The sequence below is a fragment of the Marmota flaviventris genome, chromosome 12, assembly GCF_047511675.1.
Source record: "Marmota flaviventris isolate mMarFla1 chromosome 12, mMarFla1.hap1, whole genome shotgun sequence".
Taxonomy (NCBI): Eukaryota; Metazoa; Chordata; class Mammalia; order Rodentia; family Sciuridae; genus Marmota; species Marmota flaviventris.
In genome coordinates this window covers 11,613,664-11,631,868 of record NC_092509.1, presented here as the reverse complement: position 1 = coordinate 11,631,868, position 18,205 = coordinate 11,613,664, and the positions used below count along the sequence as shown (strand labels likewise).

General features: G+C 47.8%; 1 pseudogene; it reads right to left on the bottom strand.

Moving 5' to 3' along the window:
* Positions 1 to 5,797: 5,797 nt before the first annotated feature.
* LOC139707891 (solute carrier family 25 member 3 pseudogene) lies at positions 5,798 to 6,490 on the bottom strand (annotated as a pseudogene).
* Between the last annotated feature and the right edge of the window lie 11,715 nt (positions 6,491 to 18,205).

Below are 18,205 nucleotides of genomic sequence, written 5' to 3'. Positions count from 1 at the left end.
CAGTGTGAGAGGTTGAGATTGTCTAACAAGCCCACCAATGCTGAACACAAGCTGCAAAGATTGTGAAATGATAGACAAATCAGGAGTTAGTGGCTGGAATGTCAAGTCCGAGACATTGCATTGACATGCAATCAAAGACCACAAATGAGGCCAGGGGTCTGCAGTGAAGAGGCACTAGCCTCTGGGATTTGCACAGAAGGGAGCACAGAGCCCTGTGTTGATCAGGGCAGGAAGTATTTAAAAACTGCATGGAGTTTTGAGAGAGTTCACTGCAGTTAGAACCCACTGAATTGCCATGTCCAGAGTCCTAGGTTGTGGCCTCCAACTCCCAGCCACCCTAGACTGCCCCTCTGGTGAGTTCTGCATTCCCCAAACACAGGAAGCATCCTCAGCTCTCTGAGGTAACCTTCCTAGGATGCAGTGACCCCTCTGCCATTGTGAGGCCTTTGTTCTGGCCTTTCAAGACAGCCAGGCCAGGTCAAGGGCAGGTGGATTTAGAAAGGTCTTGGGGAGTCTCCAGGGGCCAGAGGCCTTTGATGAAGGTGGTTACTGTGAGAAGCAGAAAATGATTTGTGGTATCACCCAGTAAACCTCAAAAGTTGCTGGAGATCATTAATCATAGCAAGGTGGGTGCATGCCATGCCCACTTTAGAAACGTGGGTGCCTCCAGCAGGCCAGATGGAGCCCAGAAATTCCATCCTGACACTCCCAGATAAATGCTTTTTAGGTCCGGGTTTGGTGGTGAAGCTGCAAACATGATCAGAGTCTCATGGGATATCAGAATGAGGAAAGTAGTTCAAGTAAACATCTGTCTTGAATCTTTTTAGCATCGCAGGCCTCTTTGAATATATGATGAACACTGCAGATTTTGCCTCTGGAAAATAAAAATCCCACACAGAGAAACACACAATTGGAAGGCGGCTGAAGAATCCCTGCGAGTCATGGACCCTTTAGGGGCTGATGGGTTCCTGAACCAGAACCTCCTGGATCAGGAGGTCTTATAGACACAGTTCAACACACACTGGAAGATGAGCAGGGCTTCTGAGGACAGAAGCATCTTCCAGGGTATCCTGGGATGAGCAGCTCACAGTGTCTGCTCCTAGGGAGCTGCTCCCAGGCTCACAGATCAGCAGAAGAGGGTAGTTGCTGTGGACAGGTGTGTGGGAAAAACCTACCCCTTTTCCTTTAGAGGAAATCTCAGCGACTCCAGGATGTGGTGGGAAGAGAGAAGAGAGGGCCCCTCCTGACACACCTGCTATAAGTGGAAAGGCATTCCGTGCCCCTGACCCACCAAACTCCCCGCTCAGCCTCGCCTGCCTTCAACCTGCTGAGAACGCTCACGCAGGCTACGGTGCACACAAACGCCCGCACAGAGCCCCGTTTGTAGGAAGTGTTGAACATGCTGCGTACACACAGGTGGGCATCTGCACACATGGGGGCATGTGGAAATAAAGTACAAGATCCAAAATGCCACTCCCAGTGACTGTGGAGTGTTGCTGTTCCCCTGGTGATCACAGGGCTGGCCGTGGGCAGTGACCCCTGTGGCTGCCCAGCATTGAGAGGGCATCGTACAGTGCACATCATCAGCTTGGGGAAAGACCAAGATCTAAGATTCAAAGCAGGGTTCCCATGGAACCAAGAGTATTGTTTTTACACCCCTACACAGCGGAAAACTGTGGTCAGTGGGGACTTATCCCTGCATTTATGGAGGACCTGTGCTTCAGTATGATGAGGATACTCCTGGCAGGAATTGGAACTCAAGTTCTCTTGCTCCCAGGAGGTCCTCCCTCACTCTGAAAACATTAGCCAGCAGGATATTCTTGCCAGGACCCATGGCACAGTGGTGGGGACCCAGGAGATGTTGCTGGCAAAGCACAAAGTGAAGCTAGAAGGCCAGGGGCTTCCTGCGATGGTCCAACCCTGGGCTTGGCAATCAGGGCAGTTTTGGACACCCAGGAGAAGCCAAGAAGTGAAGTGCAAGCCCATAGGAAGTAGGGACCTTGCAGAGGAAAGAGGCCTTTCAGAGAGACAGGGCCCTGCCTATGACAGGAGCAGCCAGAGCCCCAGCCTGCGTTATCAGTGGAAGAACAGAAGGTGCCAGGGAGATCCTGAAGTGGCACAAGCCAGGAGGGCCAGAGAAAGTGACCAAGGGTCAGGCTGAAACCCTCAGGGCAGCCCACACCACAGGCTTGACCATGGGTGGCTCAGCCACTGTGGTCTCCCTTCTGACTGGCATTCAGGTAAACCCAATGGCCACTGCTCTGTGTCTCCAAGGAAGGCTCAGTTACTGGTATATTTTGTGGGATTTTGGTTTTTCCATCCTCCAAGGGCCACATGGAACAAAAGCCACATCACCTGGATTCTCACTCCAGCCTGGATGTGAGCACTTTCCCACACAGGCGTGAAGCAAAGCAATATGGGTTTTATTGAACTTTGGGACAGCTAGTTAATTAAAAAACAAAAACAGTTCACATTGCCCTTTATAAATGAGAAAATGGAAATAGTCCCCAGGGGAATTAGGATTATGCGTTTTGATGACTTTAGGACATGGGAAGTCTGGTTTTGTGTGGGTCAGTGATTCAGGTGAGCATCTAGCACAGAGTTTGACCTCGTGAAGAAGGGGGGCAGAAGATCTTCATCTGTGTTATTAATGAAATGAATGCAGAGCCCTTTTCTCACGCCAAGACCTGCAGAGTAAGTACAGAACTGCACGGTCCTCCTTCCTCTTAGTCTGGGAAGCCAGGAAGACATTACTTGAGAATGCACTCAGGGCTTTGGAGACCGGAAGAGTAACAGGATGCAATACGGGTGGAGCATTGGCCACAACAGGCAAGGCTGGGGTTGTTGAGAGGGTGGAAAAAAGGTTTCCTGCACAAAACCCAACACCGTTCTGTTTCACTGCTCTCCTGAGACCCTTCCTGGAACACAAGGTACATCTGTGCCTGGAAGCAGGCAACAGCTCTGAAGGCTGCAGGGCCTAGATTCACTGGAGCCTGGGGAGGAAAGAGGAGGGAGGTGGCCCTACCAACACACATGTTCGGTCCTGCAGGGTGGCCCAGGAGTAGCCATAAAACACACACCTGCAAAGTACAAGTGGCGCAGCCCATGTCCCCTCTCTCCCCACAGATCACTGTCTCGCTGTGACAGCAGGTCTTTCTGAGGCACTCCAGGGCCACGTCTCCAAGCCTCCTGCCTAGCCTAGGAACACCGCCTGCTGAGCACTGATGGTTCACCTTGGGGGCTGGAGACATCCAGAGGCAAGATCTCCAGAGCCTGCGAGTGTGAGGAAGCACTCTCAGGAACCCAAGGTTTAAAGAAATCTCATTGTTTGGCGCACACATTCAGCAGAGCAACTTGGAGTATGTCCTGTACGTCAGGCATTGCACCAAGGGCAGGAGCACTTGAGGGGCCACGGGCACCCTGGGGAAGTAGCTGACCTGCATCTGGACAGGGCTCTTGTCTCCCCAGAACCTTGGCTTCCTAAAGCACTGCCATTTTGAATTTCGCGATACCTAAAGCTCAAGGCTGCATGAAGGCAGGGGCCGGTTTGCCCTGGATGCTGTCTTCCAGCACCAGTTCCCTGAGAGCCATCTTAAGCCCTACTCAGAGCACATTTGTCCAAGCACTCAGATAATCTGCTTCAAAGCCCTGGGTGACCAGGGACTGCCCAAGGCGGAATCTTGCAGGAACCAGGACACACATGAGCATGTGGGTAGCCTTTCCACTTTGCCACCTGTGTTATCTGTAGGTGCTGACCCCATCCCACCAGCCAGGTCCTCATGCACTTCCCTGATGTCCTCCTACCATCTCACAAGAACTGCTGCCTCCACCCTCTGTTTCAAGTCAGCCCTGAACAGGAGCAGCGGGTGGGAGATGGGGGAGGAGAGCTGCTGGTTCCTCCAGAGGCCATCCGGCTTCTCTGGTTTCTTAAGAGGGTTTCAGCAAACACACTCCTGTTTTAAGCATTTTCTAAAAAGCTAATTTTGCAGAATGCATGTTCTCTTATGAGCTCATTTTTTGCCCAATGACATAAGGCAAGGAATTACAAAACCACCATTTCTAATTGAAGCATAAAATGGGACACACGGAGAATGCCAGATTCACTCCCTTTCCCTCACTAGGTTTTTCTAGTTCAGACGACATTTCAAAACCATTATAGGGTCTAAACAATTTTCAAGAAATGGAAGACATGGTCTCTGATCTCCACTATTTTTATTTCTTTTGTTAAATATTTTAAAAATATAATATAGTACTTTCAGGTCTATTTAGAAAGTATGATGGTAATAATCCAAAACCTCACCCCTCATGATCTGTACTCCCAGTTTGGCATAATGCCTTCCGCTCTTTGTGTCTTCATGTATTTCATTTAGTGACACTCATAAGTTCCATTTGACTTCATAAACCTGAGAGCACCAGCTCCACAGGAAGCAAAGGAAGGTGGTAAACACAGTTTCATCACCAGAAAGTCCTGAATTCTTATAAAGAAAGAGAGAAAGGAGACTTAAGAACAAAACATTCTCTGCCACTGGATTTTAATTAGAACTATAGTAACCATGTGATGTAAGGTTAGAAACATGCATTTTGTGAGATTAAGTTCTCTAATTCCCACACGTATGTCTCCTCATGTTCCATGTTATAGGATGAGTGCATCCATTTAAAATCCCTAAGTTAAAACCTCACCATTAATACGTGGGTATTAGGAGGCCAGGCCTTTGGGGTGATTAGGATCATGAGGGTATGAAGGTGAGGTATGGAGGTTAGTGCCTTTCTGGGAGTGCAGGGAAATTCATTGTTCTGTTCTGCACAGTGAGAAGGCCACTGTCTGCAATAGGGGAGAGGGCCCCCATCAGAATCCCACCAGCCCATAGCCTGACCCTGGACTTCCACCTCCTGAACAGGGAGGAAGAGATGTTGGTTGTTGAAGCCACTAAGCATGTGATGGGTTTAGCATCCCGAACAGACTGAGACAGTCAGCACTTAATTCATGTCCCACAGTGTGATTTTATAATTACCTTTATTTGGGACCTCTATCTTCATATTAAAATCATTCCTAGCTCTTAATAGTTTTTTGGAACTACTGTAAAAATATTTTCCCATTTTACGTCAAGTTTTTATTGTTAATATAATGCAAGATAAAATTTTGTATTTTTATCTTTAATCCAATAATTTTGTTTCCCATTAAGATGGCTTTTAAAATAGAAGCTCTTGAGTTTGGGTGGCATAAAATTATATTGAAAGTAAAAACAAATAGTAGTATTGCTTTCAATATTTTTATGATTTTTTTTTCACGAACAGATGTGTTTCTTTCAACAGTTGAGTTTGAGACTCTTGCCTTAAGGTGTTACAATGATTATATATCAGGAATAGACAATTTCCTACACTGTCAAATATATGAAAGTTGCTTTTGCACACCTTTTCAACACTGATCTACAAGCAGAATCAGTCCCCATTTGCTTTGACTTATCCCCTGAGTTATGCTGAGTGAACTCTGGCCTCTCAGGTGGCAGAGGGCAGGGAGGCTGAGGTGGACCTTCCTGGAGCCACAGATGAACTGCCACAGTAGAGTGAGAGTGCCGATCATGGTGACATGGGCAAAGTCCCTGCCACACACCTGTAGGTCCAAGTCTCTGAGGACCTGAGGAGCATGGACACTCCAGAATCAGCAGGGTAAGGGACAATTGCACAGAAGACTCTAGCTGTGTCATCTGCCCCAGATGTCCCAACCAGCTGCACTGCTTTTGTTCACTCGCTGCTGGGCTTAGGAACCACAGACCTGAGTGGCACTCCAATAGCATGCTCAGCACAGGCGGCCTTCACCTTGGGTGCACAGTGTCTGTCCCACACAGAGAGGAGCCCTCCCGGGAGCAATGCTTTTTTTGCCTTCTTCCCTATACATTTTGGGAGCTGCATCCCTCCAAGTGTTGGCACAGCCTGGTTGGATTTGAATCTGACCTTTGGCAGCTTCTGTAGGAGCCAAGGCAAAGAACTCAGCTCTGGCAGAGGCAGCCAAACATAGTGATGTGCACCAGAGATAGGCGTTCTCCTCCCCTCGCAGGTTCTATCCAAGGCTCTGAAAACTTCATGAAAGCCAAACTGCAAAGCCCTGGCGTAGAGGAGCCAGTGAAAGCTGGACCTATCCTTTAACCAGAACACAGACACCATCCTCTTTAAGTATAAGGAGAATCCATTTGATGCGTCTGGTGCTTTGGGGGGTCCAACTGCACACAGCATTTCACTAAATGCAGGGGAACAGCCGTGTGTGTCAGCCCACAACTTAAGACCCCACCAAAGCCCCATGTGCATAAAACTCCATGGAGCCACAGTAACAGCTGTTCTCTTCTACTGCAGGTTGCCAGCTTGCCAAGACTTTGGGGTGGGCACAGGGGCCTGGTGAGGCTGCTGCTGGGTCCCAAGAGGTCACTGTGTACCAGCTGCAGGTGTGGCATGTTGAAGAATTTGCCCATGCCAGGTGTACCAGAGAGGAGCACATCTTCTTAAGACAGGGAACAGCCGACCGCTCCTTGGAAAGGCTCCCCTGCTTACAGAGGCCAGGTGTGTCCCCCACCCCCCCGGTCAAAGTTTTTATGAATTATTTTACTGCAATGCTTACTGAATTGACTAGAACATATAACATCATATTGGACTATAATGCAAACAGCAGAAATCCATGATATTCATTTTAAAACTGAACTGATTTTGTATTTCACCATTTAGAATATTTTCTGTTTGTGTTTGACAAGTAGATTTTTCAAGTCATCAAATGGCTACAACTTTTTAATTCTTTCAGAGTTCCTACTTAGAGTGACTATTAGGTTTTCCAAATGCTTCTTAAGGATCTATTGATAGGACCATATTGTTATGTTTTAAATTATTTTAGTAGATTTTATAGTATCAAACCATCCTTGCAATGTATGAGCAGATCCAAGCTGGCTGCAGTATATTAATCTATGCAAATAGTCTTGAATTGTATTTCCTATATTTTTATTCATAACTTTTATCTGTAATCATACATAATGTTGTTTGAGATTTTTAAATATTATCTATTTGTAAAACAATTATTTTGACCAGAACTCTGTATTAAAATTACTCTAGCTTCATGACTGACCCAGTAGGGAGGCTTTTCTTTTTTCATGTGATTGGAATTGACAGTTTAAAGAGCAGTGAAACCATCTGGCCTCTAGGTCTGGGCTTTGCTCAGTGCTGGAATCCTCTGGACGTGGACTTACAACACCAGCTCCTCCGACGCCTTCCCAAGACTGCAACTCAGCCTCTGTACACTCTCTGCTTCATCTTGGATCAGTTATTGCAACTCACATTTGGTTAGTAGTTAAACATTCCCCCAGGTTTTCAAATTTGTTATTAAAAGGTTGTATAACCGCCTAATGTATTATATGTAATGCACTGTATTTACTTATGCATGATGTCATGTATTAATATCATTATGTCCTAGTACATTTTATAGGTCAAATGTTATATATATTTGTATAATTGTATATTACACATATGTTTTGTCTCCTCCCTTGTTCTAATCATGCATTTTTCCCTTCAATCTTTATTTTAAAATTTTATCATAAGCAAATTTACAAGGGGTTTGTCTAGTATACTGGTATTTTCACAAACCAGCTCTTGGGTTTATTATTCATTCTTTTATTTTTGCCATTGTTTTAAAATTATTATTATGCTCATTTTTTTCTTCACTAATTTCCTCTTCCTGCTTTCTTTTGGTTTATTTTAATTGTTTCCCTAGTTTTCTATAATATAAAGTTTCATTATTTTTAATATCTCTTTTTTAATGCAAGCTTTTAAGTTTCTTCATATTTCTCTAGGTAAAATTTATGCAATATTTTAGTTTTGATGACCTCCTTATTCCAAAATTTCTCTAGGGGTATATTTCTTAATTTTTAAGTGTGAATTTTATAACGTTTTTAATGTATTTTATAATGATAAGAAATCCTTTCTTTGTTCTATCAACTTACAAAATAATTTTTATTATCTATTTGACAGATTATGGATTCATAGATTTCATTATGGTTTTAATTTTGGTCTGTAACTTGTAACTGACTTAGAGAAGGGAAGGATATACTAAAATCTCCCCAGAATATAACATTTTAATATAATTCTTCTATTCCTAATAGGTTTTGCTTCATATCTTTAACTGCTCTTTTGTGTGCGTACAAAGATCTATGAGCCTTTTGCTCGCCTGGGTTGTCTGAGAAGCAGACATCGGGATGGGACTGAATGTGGTGGAATCTTCCGTGGGAGGTCAACGTAAGGGAACCGGGAGAGGCTGGGGAGGTGTCGCCCGTAGTACAGCTCTGACTCCAAGTACGGGGTTGCTGGGGGAAGGCAGGTGGAGACAGAGCATCTTGGACGGCAGGCCCCATAAGAGTCCATCAAGGCTGTCAGCAGGCCAGGACCATGGCTGGCTGTCCTGGAATGCGTGCCCTCCAGGAAGGCTGGCTGGTACTGTGCTGCTCTCCTCCCTGCCTAGGAGGAGCCACCTGGCAGCCACAGCCTGACACGGGGTGCCGGGAGCAGCAGCCATGTGCTGGTCATATGTGCTCCCTGTGGTTGAAATCAGGTGGTGTGTCCAATGACACATGCATCCATGTGCCTTCTTCAAAGAGAAGCACGACCTCTGTTATTAGCCCAGTATTTTAGCATTTTCCAAAGCTATTAGCTCTTGGGATCTTTTCTCCTACAGAATATGGGCAGCACATTCTAAGAAATGCTCTTCTCATTGCTCATCCTTTGACAGTGCCCTTGTCATGTCTGAAATATTTCACCAATGATATCTCTGAAGACAGAGACAACACTTATGTCAAATTTGCAGCTGACACTGAAAAAAAAGGAAAAATAAATCTGACAGACTCCTGTAAGTCCTTCTACTTATGCACAAGTGCAGTTCTGAAGGCTTTTTGAAAGGTCATTTGATCATAAATTCAAAGTAAGGGAGTCTGTTTTAAGTTTGCAAGGCCCAGACACATTCCCGGCAAAACAGACGTGAGTGGTGACCTCGGAGCATTAAAGCCGGTGTACATGTTCTTAGCTGGTGTTGTTCTGAAGTTTTGAGGCAGTTCATCCCCAGGCCAACTCCTGAGCATCTCTAAAGGTGCTTTGGTTGCTCCTTACTGTGAAGCCAGCATACACTTGTCTCTCCTCATTTTGATTTTGTGCAGATTCAAATGGCCATGATTCCATGTGGTCATCCACGGCTGTGACCAGTTTCCTCAGCAGAAGAATCACATTGCTTTGCTTCTGACTCTTGGCTTCAGGCCACTCCGTGTAGAGACTAAAGCCCATGGGCATGGTTGGCCCCAGCGTGGCCCCAAGCTCACGTCTAGATCCCTGGTACATCAAGGCCCAGAGGTGGCTTTGGGGAAGTGATGGGGTCAGGAGGGCTCACCAGGGAACCAATCCTTTTGATGGCTTAGCAAGTGAAATGGGCCATTGGGAGCTGGTGGAAGTTGTCAGCTGAGGAGGTAGGTCACTGGGGGACGGTATCTTGTCCTGTCCCTTTCTGTCGCCTCTCCCTTTCTCTTTGCTTCCCAGCTTCCATGAGCTGAGCGGCGTTGCTCCATCCTCCTTCTCCATGATGCTCTGGCTCACCTCAGGACCAGAGAAAGGAGCCAGCCAGCCATGGACTGAACCTCTAAAACCATGAGCCCAAGTTCTTTCCTCCTTATGTTGAAAAAAGTTAACACACCTATGAAACCTGAAGTCCACCCAGAAGGCTGATCCCACCAGGGCCTCCGGTTGACCTGCCCACCACGAGCCTCTCCTGGTCTTCCTGTCCCTGTTGACTGTGCAGGTGTAGAGCTTTACACTGATTCGCTTTCTGCCCTTGAGGATTGTCCCTCCTGTGGAGTGACTCATACACAGCACCTGCCACTTCCCCACCACATTCCATTTTTATCAGAAGCTTCTTCTGATTTCCTGTAAGTTTCTAGGTATGAATTCTTTCTATATTTTATTGGCACTTTCAAATATTATGGGTATAACAATGCTCCTAAAATGTCTCAGCAGTAAACACAGACAGCTGAGTCTAAAATGAGTCTGCAGACGGCTGATGTCATCTGTTGGTGGCAGTGGGACCTGACACAATTTGCTCTGGAGGAAAGCTTTGTTTATTTTTACTGAAGTTTATTGGTTGAAACTTATGAAGAGACACGATTCTATATTAAGCTGGGGACCTGAGGGGACACACAGGTAATGCTACCTCTGGCTTCCTGGCCCTCAGAGAGACAGCTCCTTCAAATGCAGATAGGAAAAGAAAGCTGTGCTTCATTAAGAAGCCAACTCACAGGAAGCCTCCTTTCCGCGGCTCTCCTCTGCCATCCTGCCTCTTTGGTAAGCTGGATCTTATTTCAACTGGCGCAGGAAGCTTTGGGATCCATCTGAAAGGGGTCATCCCCCACCATCAAGGGCTCCCTCCTGCTTTGCTCCTGGGTGTGGATAGCAAGCCTAACCTCAGCAAGGTGGGAGGTACCTGCTTGGGGTACCAGGTCACCTTTTATGAAAAGGCTAGAACTGCATTAACCCAGTGATGCACTGGGTGTTGGGTTTGTCCAGGAACTGGCCCGGTGGTGGCTGGTGGCCTCCTTCAGATCCTGAAGGGACTCCCAGTGCTTTGTGGTACTTGCATAGTGTGGCTAATCTCTAACAGAAGAAACATAGGTGCTGTCCTCACCTATGACTCACTCAAAAAGGCCAGGGGCAGCACTGCTTCTTACACTACCCGGGTCATTCTACCCTCATCAGCTGGCCGAGGCCCACCTCTGTCCTGGACAAACCTCAGCCTTAGGTAAGGGCAGTGAGAGCACCCACTGCCCAGCACGCCACCCTGCGGGGCTTGGCCTCGATTCCTGTCTGTCTATAAGTCTGAGACTCCAGCTGTGCCTGGCTCTGCTTCTACCCATCTCCTACACCAGATGATGGGACGCCAAATCAAAGTCCCCGGCTGGAGGACAGGACAGAATCAGCGGAGTGAAAACCTGCGGGATAGGAGAGCATGCCATGAACCAGGCTCTCGTGAGGGGACAGCACCCAGGATGTGTCACTATAACTCAACAGCAAACGAGCATACAACCCAGTGGAAAATCGGACCTGCGATTCAAGCCAACACCTTTTGTGGAGATCTAACCATACATTAGGCACATTCCAGGAACAGGACACCAAATAAGCCCCATCCCTGCTGAGTGCACTGGGATCAAGTGCTGGAAATCAAGAGCCTACAGGTGTGAACGTGGCCCGCCGCCCTTGGCTCGTGTTGAATCAGGGTGTTGAGGATTCTAAGGAGTAAGTCAGCTCTCACAGTGCTGCACTGGTCCTGCAAGAGCAGGTGCTGTCAGGGAGCCCCGTACCTCCCTGGGTCTTTCTTGACACACTTCTGCACTCTCCCATCTGTCCTTCCACCAGGAGACCCTCGCCAGAAGCCAAGCAGATGCTGGAACAACTCAGAGCAGAACTATGAGCTAAACAAATATCTTTTCCTTATAAAGTACTCAGATTCTGGTATTTTATTATAGCAACACAAAAACAAGACAAAAAGGATACTAAAATCATACAAAAACAAAACATCAAAATCAAGCTATATGGGGCTGGGTTTGTGGCTCAGTGGTAGAGTGCTCGCCTGGCATGTGAGAGGCACTGGGTTCCATCCTCAATCCCACTTAAAAATGAAATAAAGATATTGTGTCCACCTATAATTATATATATATATATATATATATATAATTTTTTTAAAGAGAGAGAGAGAATTTTTTTAATATTTATTTTTTAGTTTTCGGCGGACACAACATCTTTGTATGTGGTACTGAGGATCGAACCCGGGCCGCACGCATGCCAGGCAAGCGCACTACCGCTTGAGCCACATCCCCAGCCCATATATATATATAATTTAAAAATCAAGCCATATATAAATTATTGAGAATCAGATGGTATAATTTCTCAAAGAGATCACAGAGAAGTTGGAGACAGTTGAATAAAGGTGTTTTCTAAAATCTAAGAGAAATACTTTTGAACTTCTAATTCTGTACCAGCCAATCTAAAGTGTTAGAATAGGGAAAAAATGTTGTCTGACATCCAAGCTCAGAGAAATGTCATTCTTATTTGTTTCTATTAGTGCTTTAAAAGCTAAATTTGACTTCTACCAAAATGAGGGAATAAACTAGAAAGGGGAACACTTTGGGTTGAGGACTCAGGGGGTGAGGAAAGTCCCCAGGTCCCAGCTCAGTGTCCAGCCTGGACAGCAAGGAGAAGTGTTCAGGCTGAGCACTCAGGCGCAATGCTGCTGCGTAGTAATAGTAGGCCTGACAGATCAGCAGCCCAGGAGGAAGAGGAGAACATTATCTGATGGATTGGACACTTGGAGGCCGAAATTCAGCTTTCCGTGGGAAATTATGGGAATAATGTAGCATGATACAGAAAAGCAAGCCAAAAAAGAGACAATAATTAACTCAGCTAATTTCTTTAATTACAGGAATAGAAAGAAAAGAAACATAACAATATTGCTTACATGATTTAAATAATAATTATACAATCTGAATAATATATATCCTCAATATTGAATTAAACAAAATGACAATATAATCTCATACCGGGACAGTGAGCTCTGTGTGTGTGTGTGTGTGGTGTGTGGTAACTCTGCATGTGTAGTGTATGCACATGTGTGTGGTGTGTATGATGTGTGTGTAGGGGTGGTGTGTGTGCATATGTGTGGTGTGTGTATGTGGTATGTATGATGTGTGTAATACATGTGCATATGTGTGGTGTGTGTGCATGTGTAGTATGTGCATGTGTGTGTGTGGTATGTACATGGTGAGTGCACATGTGTGGCATGTGCATATGTGTGTGTGGAATGTGTGCATGTATGGTGTGTGCATACATGTGGTGATGTGCATATGTGTGTGGGGGGTGTGTGGGTGTATGTGTGCGTGTGGTGTTCATGTGTGTATAGGTGTGTCTAGGGCATGGAGAAGAGTGAAATCTAATCTTTTAAGATGGAAAGTTAATGGACAATAAGTACATTTGAAAAATAAAAAGCTGATTTTTAAAGAACATGCAAGAGTCTGAATGCTTACGTTCCCCTGAAATCCACGTGTAGAAATCCTTCTCCAGGGTGTTAGGAGGAGGGTCTATGGGAAGTGGCTTCGAGGGTGGGGCCTCAAGGTCTCAACGACGGGGCCTCAAGAAGGGCCTTGTGGATGGGCCCCAGGAGAGCTCCCTCAGCCCTTCTTAGTGAGGAGAGGGCTGGAGAAAGCAGCCCCACTGAGGTCCACAGGTGGCGCCCTGACCCGAGATGCTGGCCTGTAGAACTAAGTCTCATTGTGAGCCCCTGCCTGAGGTGTCTGCTGCTGCGGCCCCAAGGGGCAGCAGGATACTATTTTATAATAACAAGATCAAAGAGAAGAAAGAGCTGAGTGGGCGGGAGTTCAGGGACTCTTGTGCCAAGAGACTACGATAAAACCCTCTGCCTTGCTGCACTGTTACAGTTCAGAAAATTAAAAAGCAGTTACAATCAGGCAACATCATGGCACGGCTGGCAGTGAGTCATAGTAGTCATCTCAAAAGTCCCCTCGGAGCTGACCCAGCTTCCAGACCCGTCAGGCATCACAGAGGGAAGGGAGGGCTGAGCTGAGGATCCTCAGCCCTGGGGAGGAGCAGGGCACTGCCCCACTGGCTGCACCCAGCCCTAGCCCACAGCCCGCTTCCCCAAAATGTTTGCAGGGGACACTGATCATCACTCTTCTACAAGGAGAGACACTGACAGAGGCCAGGGAAATGCCCTTGGCTGTGAAGAGAGTCGATGAGGAGATGGGGGTGACGGTTCAATAAAGACACGGTGTGTCCAGCTGGGTGGGGTGGGGAGGCGCTCGGGAAGCCCTCAGGCTGCAGCCCCCCACCCTGCATTCCCCTGGGAACAGACCAGTGTGTGCAGAGGGAGCCACAAGCCCCGCGGGAAGGAGCTAGGGCCTCAGAGCAGGGTCTCAGCAGTTGACTCTGACCCGGCACAGGCACAGGGGACAAGGGTGTGTTAGACCCCTAGTCCCGCAGGTCTCAGGAGGAAAGAAACACGAGAGAGTGGGGATGCACTCTGCCTCTTCAGAGCCATGCTGACCTGGAGGAAGAAGAGAGGTGGAGCCTCAAAACTAGAGAGGAAGGGTGGAGGGGAGAGTACAAGGGTACAGCCATGTGGTGTGGAGGTCGCCGCGTCGGTCACCATGTCTAGCTGCACAGCAGAGCCAGCTCTGAACACCAACCAGTGAAGGGAGGGCGCCTCCTGTGGGATTCCCTTCCACAGGCGTCTCAGTGGCACGACAGGTAAAGCCAGTCCCAGCACGAGGTGCTGTTGTGTGGCAAGGCTGCATCTTGTAGTGTTCATGCACAGAATTTTTGCTTAAAGTTAATAGTTGGGAAGCTGGTTCTTCCTGTTGTGATGTCACTTGTGTATCTTTGTTGTAATAGATATTTTACCTTGATTTTAATTAATAGGAGGGCTGTATTAGAAAATAACTTTTGCTGCCTTTACATGACTTGAACTACAGTTTAAAGGTGGCTTTAACACAGCAGAGAAGACCATTAAAATGGTAAAATTTAAAGATGGAAAGAGAAATTTTTGATAAATGGTAAATTAAGATGACAAACTTTAAAAAGAAGAAAACTACTCACATACAGCTGGGGAGGGGGAAGTGCCGAAGGGTCCTGGAACTTGGGGAGGCGTTTGTTTGCCCAGAGCGTCTCTGGGGTGGGAGAGACACTCCAGGAAGGGCAGCAGGCGCAGCTCTGGGAAGGCAGGATTTGGTGACAGTACAAGGACATTTTGAATCAGGTACCTAAGTAGAAAAAGGGTATCTGACAATGCCTTAGCCAGGATGTTTGTTAAACAATACTATAAGCAGAGGATATGGAAACTTCTAGAAAGAAATGTAGGTACACTTAAAAATCCAAATCTCATTTTACACATTTCTCTCTTACTGTAACAGAAACTGTGGGGCTATTGGCCACAATGGCCACCAGCTTCTCTGAAGGGAACAATTCAGAAATGGGACCGTTCTCCATGGGCAGAGGCTGGAGTGGGTCTGGAGCCCTGGGTGGGTATGTCCATGGAGCTTCCCAGGACAGCGAGCTCTAGGCGAGGCATGGTTAGTAGACCCAGGGAGGATGTCAGAAGAAGCAACTCTTGCAGTCAGACGAGGCCTACACGAGTGGCCACAGCTTCCCTCAGAGGCCAGTAGAGGCTTGTCTTGTCATAGGGCCATAATGACCCCTCCACAGAACACCCAGCTGGTAGGTCGTCCACAAAGATCACCTTCTCTACCTCCCCCTCTTACTGAGAGCAGATGTGCAATTGGCTTTTTATGTTCTAAAACTGTCAGTCACCTGCTGATAGAAGGCAAACCCCACCAGCGACAACTGGCCACAGGCTTGTGGCAACGAACATCCTGAACCTGTGGAGGCCCAGGGTCGAAACTTCCAGCACTCACTGGCCCTCAGCCTCGTCCAGCACATGCCTCTGTTCTGTTCCACAGGTGGGTCTTCTGTGGGTCCACTGAGCTCCTGCACATACGGAGTTGGGAGGATGTGGGGTCTGGTGAACTCTCACGCTGTGGACCCTTTCCTTCTCCTGGTGCGGATACCACCCTTCCCGCTCAGCTGGCCTCTAGCCACTGTCCTTCTCCCTACTCCCCACAGGAAGCGTCTTCTCCCAGTGATGGACGCTAACTTTGCAATCAAGAAAGCTGGATTTCAGGACTGGGGTCATGGCTCAGTGGTAGAGCGCTCACCTAGCACGTGGGAGGCCCTGGGTTTGATCCTCAGCACCACATAAAATAAATAAATAAAGGTATTGTGTCCAACTACAACTAAAAAATAAATACTTGAAATTAAAAAAAAAGCTGGATTTCAGTGCCAACCTGCCATGTGCCAGCTAGAGAACTTGGCCAAGTGACCTTGTGTCTGGGTCTTGATTTTCTTATCTGTGAAATAAAGATCAAAAATCTAGTCTAGTGAACACCAATGATGTAATAAATGAGGATATTTAAAAACTATAAAGTGACCTATGAATGGAGCTCATGGAAGTTGTCATTCTGTCTTGTCTTCCCTGGCTCCCAGCTGCCACACCGCCGCCAGGCCTGGGTCAGGCGCAGTGGGTGCCAGGGACATGGCAACGCTCTCCTCTCCCCTCCCACTCAGCCTACTGCTAATTTTGTCTTCTCAGGTTATGTTCATTTTAGTAGCTATCTCAAAATCGTCCCTCAGGGGTTAATTAATTATATAATAAAATAAATAATCAATTAATGGTATGAGGTACAATCCCTGCCCCTACGGGCTTATATCCTAATGCGGGGACATGACATATCTTTAAAGCCACCTCACAGCACAGGACATTGGAGGTGAGTGATGGGTTGCAGGGCACAGTCGGAGGCTGGGAAGGCAGAAAGGGAAAAGGAGGCAGAAAGAGCTGGCGCGAGCACAGGGCCCTGAAGCCCGGGAAGAGCAGGAGACCTTTCAGGCCAGGGGAGAGATGCACCTCAGTGGGGGCTGTCACAGAGGGGAGCCCTGGGGAGGAAATTGCAGCAGAAGGCGGGGAGGTGACTGCTGAGGGCCCAGGTGGGGGTGGGTGCAGCTGTGGCTCTTGGCCACCCACACCTCCCATCCCCTCCCATCCCAACCGCCTGTCTGTAGGAGCTCCAAGCCTGAGGCCGGCAGCCCCTGAGTCACAGGACGTCTCTAGGCTTGGTTTACAGAAGAGCAGTTCTCAGCATCATATGTGAAAGGGCCCCAGGGAATGTCACACACGTCATTTGTTGCCCCATGAAGGTGTTAGAGTGGCTGAGAACTTCAGTTAGAAATCACTTGTTCAGAATTTCCTGACTAGGAGAAAGGGGGTGGGGTTATGGTTAGTACCAGGTCCCTGGGAGTATGTGGGCTCGTAATCAGGGGTCATCGTGTGACAGCACCCTAGTGATGTCCCAGCATCAGGATGGGAAAGAGAGACCACCATCCTGAGCCTAGAGACAGGTCCGTACACAGTACCTCACTGCAGAGAATGGATCTCACTGGGTCTGGCCTGTGCCCGTGAATGGAGAGTCTGAGACGACTCAACCTGGAGAGGCAGAGGCTGGTTGCCTGACACTGGGCAGTTGGAAGGGAGAAAGAACAGGAAGCCCTTGCTGTTCCTGGTATCCTGTCCAGGCTCTGCAGCTTAGCTGGCTGCATTCACCTGTGACTGTTCTGAGTTGGCTCAGCACAGCCCTGTGGTCCTGATCTGTGCACTCAGGACGGACAGGCCTGAAGCCTCTGCTCCTTCCTCTTCCCCAGTTCAGGAGGCTGACCTTGACGCCTGCCAGGGCCCTCTGCTGCAGGTTCTTCTGCTTCCTGTTCCCCATGGATCCCAGGAAACATGTGACTTGAATCTCACTTGGCGTGATGTTTCATACTGTTGGAGGGAAATCTTCCTAGGGAACACCTTTCATTAGGAGAAGCATCTTCTCTGAGGTGAGCCCTGTAACTGACCCTGAGCTCTTTACCTCTGTGTTTGCAGCACTGAGCTTCCTTGAGAAGAGCATGGCTGCACTGCCCAGCACCACTGCCAGCCAAGCGTTGCCCAGGGCTTTGGGGCGCTCCTGGGTTCCTGGCATTCTCTGCACCTAGGCATATGGAAGCCCACTACTTTCCGTCTCTCACAGTCCATCCTCCCAGGCCTCAGCTTCACAGAGCCCCTGGGACGTGAGCAAGAGCAGCACATCTTACGTAAGAGGAAAGTTCACTGCCCAGAACCAAGTATGAAGTTTCTGAAGTGAGGGAAAAGAAAAAGAGGAGGGCAGTTGCACCTCCCATACTCCTCCATGTGCCCATGAGCTGGGGGGCAGCAGGCCCTGCAACATGGAGGGCTTTTTGCACAACGCACTGGGTCGTAAGTCCTCTGCAGGGGCCAGAGGGACACATTTATGGAGGAAGGCAGCATTTCCTCCAGCGTGGGAGGAGGAGGCTACGTGAGTCACCAGCAGCTGACTCAGCAGCAGCCATGAGCCGGCCCCCAGTGGACAGAGGAGTACAGTCCTTCAACCTCCGTAGAGGAGAACTCACACATCAGAGTTGGGCTAAACTGACAGATCTAGGACTGTTACTAAACAGAGGGGACCTTGGGCCTGAGGATTTGGGAGACTGAAACCAGGAAACATGGATGTTTACACCTAGGAAG